Source organism: Triticum aestivum, chromosome 1B (assembly GCF_018294505.1).
Source record: "Triticum aestivum cultivar Chinese Spring chromosome 1B, IWGSC CS RefSeq v2.1, whole genome shotgun sequence".
NCBI classification, from domain to species: Eukaryota; Viridiplantae; Streptophyta; class Magnoliopsida; order Poales; family Poaceae; genus Triticum; species Triticum aestivum.
The window spans coordinates 24760284-24765268 of record NC_057795.1 but is presented as its reverse complement, the minus strand read 5'-3'; positions in this window follow the sequence as shown (position 1 = coordinate 24765268).

The window sequence follows — 4985 nt, the reverse complement described above, 5'->3', positions numbered from 1 at the left end:
TTTATTATTGCCTCTAGGGCATATTTCCTTCAATACGGGGGCAGGGGGGCACCCTAGAGACACAACAATTGATCGTTTGATCTTTTAGCTGTGTGCGGTGCCCCCCTCCACCATAGTCCACCTCGATAATACTGTAGTGGTGCTTAGGCGAAGCCCTGCGTCGGTAGAACATCATCATCGTCACCACGCCGTCGTGCTGACGAAACTCTCCCTCAACACTCGGCTGGATCGGAGTTCGAGGGACGTCATCGGGCTGAACGTGTGCTGAACTCGGCACTACTAGGAAAAGGGCTATAGATGGAATGGCCACTAATGGCGCACCAGACATGTGGTGCGCCACTACTATATAGCAGTGGCGCACCATGTGCTGGTGCGCCATTAGTGTGAAAGACACTAATGGCGCACTAGACAAGTGGTGTGCCACTAGTAACATTTTTTTCCAAACATACTAATGGCACACCGGCTCACAGTGTGTCATTAGTACTTCTAACTAGTAATGGTGCACCGGCCGCACAGTGCGCCACTACTGTTGTTTTTTTATTCTTTTTTTTTGCAAAACTACTAATGGCGCACTGTGGCACAGTGCACCATTACTAGTTTAAACTAGTAATGGTGCACTGGGCCACGGTGCGCCATTAGTATATAGATTTTTTTTTGCAAAACTACTAATGGCGCACCACCTGCAGGTGTGCCATTAGTGACCAGGGTTACTAATGGCGCATTTGCTGGTGGTGCGCCATTAGTAACCTAGGACCAACAAGATATTTTGGACAGCCACACCTAACCACTCACTTTCCCCACTTCATTGTCTCCATCTCCTCCTCCAAGCTTGTCTCGGCTGCCTCCTCCTCCTCACCTCATTTGCACCATAGATTCATCCAAGTTAAGTGGTTAAATTACCTTTTTTTGATAGGTAAGTAAGGGGGGAAGCTATCTTTATGTTGTTCTCCCTCCAACAACGTGCACATGCACTTTTTATGGCGTAGCTAGATCTATGTATGTTCGTGGTGTTGCATATGTTTGTGGTGTTGCATATATGTTTGTGTTTGTAGGTACCGGTATTTGAAATGCGATAGTTGCCAATATTTTGCCGGAATGTTGTTTCATTTCCGTTTCGGCGAGAATTTTGGCATTATGCATTCTTTTTGGTCCTATTTTTAGGGAAAGTCATGCCAAATGTTTTCTTGGTTCTAAAATATCGTCTTACTCTACCCTGCAGGCGACCATGGTCTGCACGATGACCGAAGGCATCGTGAATAGGTTTTTGAGCTCCGCGAAGGCCGAGATGCTTCAAAAGAATGAGACGGAGATAAGATGTCCGTGTCGAAGATGCAAGCTAAAGAGCCTTATTGCAGACCCGGATTCCGGGCAGGTGCGGGACCACCTGCTCTTGCGTGGTTTCATGGATGGCTATCGCTGGCAAGGTGATGAAGATGACTATGAAGTTATCCATGGGGGCCGGGCAAGAAATGAGGAAGGGCAGCAAGACAACCACCGCGGCTCGGGCGGGCGAGAAGACGAAGAATCTCCAGGACATGATCACGACGGTGATGCTGTACACAGTCATCATATAGAAGATGTAGGACATGATGATGAGGAAGATGCTAGAGCAGACGAAGTGCATGATCATGAAGATGAAGATGCTGGCGGGGCAGACGACGATGGACCATTGATGGGCTAGGTGCAGGACCCTCATGTTCAAGAGCTGCTTCTCAAGCAGACGGATAACGCAAGAGCTGCCACCCGACAGAAAGCCAAGCTAGATCAACTGGAGATAGACGCAGTTACTCCATTGTATGAAGGATGCAGGCCCGAGGATACCCACCTGAAAGTAACGCTCATGGCTCTGGAGATGAAGGTAAACACAAAATGACCGACGCATGCTTCGACGAGAACATGACATTCTGGCGCGAACGTCTTCCCAGGGGGAACAAGTGCCCGACCAGTTTCGAGGAGGCGAAGAAAATCGTGTGTCCTCTAGATTTACTGCATGTGAAATACCATGTGTGCATGAACAATTGCATCATTTATCGGGACAAGCACGCGGAGTCTACCATATGTCTGGTGTGCGGCGTCACTCGATACAAGAAGAGGAAGAAAGCTCCTCGAAAAGTGGTGTGGTACTTTCCGATCACTCCTCGTCTACAGCGGTATTTCGCGGACCCTAAGGTAGCAAAGCTCCTGCGTTGGCACACGGATAGGGAGGAGAAGAAGCGAGAAGATGACGCAAATGATCCGGAGATAAATAAAAAAGACAAGATGCCGAGTCACCCTAGGGATGGGAGCCACTGGCAAGCGTTGAACTTCGAACACCCAGAATTTGGGAAGGATCCAAGGAACATCGTGCTGGGCGCGAGCACCGATGGAGTCAATCCGTTTGGTAGCCAGAGAAGCACACATAGCACCTGGCCTGTGTTTGTGTGGATGTACAACCTTCCCCCTGGTTGTGCATGAAGAGGAAGTACATTCACATGAGTATGCTAATTGAAGGTCCAAAACAACCAGGGAACAACATCAATTTGTATTTGGGGCTACTGAAAGAGGAGCTAGACACGCTGTGGAAAACGCCAGCCAATACGTGGGATGCCACACAGAAAGAATATTTCCCTATGAGAGCCGCACTGCTCACGATGGTGCACGACTATCTCGGTTACGGATATGTCGCGGGGCAGGTGGTCCATGGATTTTCTGGATGCGTTAGGTGCATGGATGACACGATGTATCGCCAGCTAGATAGAGATCTCGGGTCTTCGAAAACCATGTTCATGGGACATCGAAGGTGGCTTCGCGATGATGACCCATGGAGGAAACGCAAGGATCTGTTCGATGGTGAAACCGAACCCCGAAGACGCCCGCGTACGAGGTGCGGCAAGGAAATAGACGAGCTATTGAAAAATTGGAAAGACTGCCCACTGCCGGGAAAGAAGCAAAAGGCGCCAGAGCTGGGAAAGAAGCGAAAGGCGCCAGAGCCACTGCTGAAGCTATGGAAAACAAGGTCTGTTTTCTGGGACTTGCCGTACTGGAAGATCCACCGTGTGCCTCGCAGCCTTGATGTCATGCATATCACAAAGAATGTGTGCGAGAGTCTGCTTGATACCCTGCTCAACATGACAGAGAGAACCAAAGATGGGCCAAAAGCAAGGGCAGACTTGAAATCAGTGGGCATCAGGGAGGAGCTTCACGCTAATGATGATGATGATGAGGCGAAGCAGGACACGGAAAGTCGTCGCAGAGGCAAAAAGGCCAAGAAGACCAGAAATGACTACCCTCCCGCGTGCTTCACTCTAAGTTAGGAGAAGATCGATCAGTTTTTCACCTGCCTCGTAGGAGTAAAACTTCCTTACGGTTACGCGGGGAAGATAAGCAGATACCTAGACCCAGCGAAGCAGAAGTTCAACGGGATGAAGTCTCACGACTGTCACGTGCTGATGACGCAGATACTTCTAGTTGCAATCCATGGAATCATGGACGCGCACGTCCGTGAAACGCTATTTGGCCTATGCAACTTTTTCGAAGTCATCTCTCAGAAGTCGGTTGGCGTGAGGCAACTCCGAAGGCTACAAGAAGAGATCGTCGTGATACTATGCGAGCTTGAGATGTACTTCCCGCCCGCATTCTTCGACGTTATGGTGCATCTACTGGTCCATATCGTGGAGGATATCATCCAACTCGGGCCGACATTCCTGCATAGCATGATGCCGTTCGAAAGGATGAATGGTGTCATCAAAGGATACGTTCGCAACATTTCACGCCCAGAGGGAAGCATAGCCAGGGCCTTTCTGACCAAAGAGTGCATCTCCTACTGCACAAATTATCTAGGCATCGAGAACCCCGTTGGTCTTCCCGTCAACAGGCACCTCGGCAGGCTCGTTGGATGGGGTCACCATGAGGGTCGCCGCGAAATGCATGTCGACTTTGAGGGTCGACTCGCCGACTTTGAAAGAGCAAACGTAGTCGCGCTACAACACATAGACGTGGTCGATCCTTGGGTGGTAGAGCACAAAACCTTTATTGAGAAGACGTACAATGACCGAGGCCAACAGAGGATGGACGGAGATATAATCAAACAGTACAACTCATGTTTCACGCGTTGGTTCGAGCACAAGCTTCTGTCGTACCCTTTACATGAGGATTCTCCCGCAGAAGAACAACTCATATTCGCCTTGTCACAGGGCGCCGAGCACAACCTGATGACGTATGAGGCGTATGATATCAACGGCTACACATTCTACACCAAGGGAAAGGATATGAAGAGCGATGGTTATCAGAACTCCGGGGTAACGATGGAATCCTACACCGGTAACGACAAGGACAGATACTACGGAAGGATCGAGGAGATCTGGGAGCTGAGCTACGCTGGAGAGAAGGTCCCGATGTTCCGTGTCAGATGGGCCAAGAGCGTCATAAAAGAAGACCGGTATTTCACCACCATGGTTATACCCGAAGCCAAATCCAAGACCGCGGGCGCAAACGTCACTGCGAAAAATGAGCCATGGGTACTGGCTTCCCAAGTGGACCAATGCTTCTTCATTACCGACCCGCCAAAGCCCAGTCATGTTGTCGTGAGGAGAGGCAAAAGGAAGATCATTGGAATGGATGGAGTCGCCCGAAGATGTAACATGACGACGACGATGAAGTATCAGCATACACCACAAGAAGAAGCAGGACCACCCTACCTAAAGGACGTCCGTTCAGGAGAAGAACTCCATTTACGAAAAATAAGGGAAAGAAGATTGTGAACAAATAGCTAGCTAAGATCGATTGTATTTAAATTGTAGCCTTCATTTCTCGATTGTATTTCATGGGCACTTTTTGAACTCATGAATGTTTTTAAATTTCATGGACACTCGATCTTGATCCCCCTCCATCTCGATCGCTATCCCACGTCACCCGATCCGGTCCCCCTCGCCGCCGAGCACCCCCCGCACCATCACCCCCGCTCCACCGGCCGCCACCGCCGACCCCCTGCACCCTCAACCCACTCC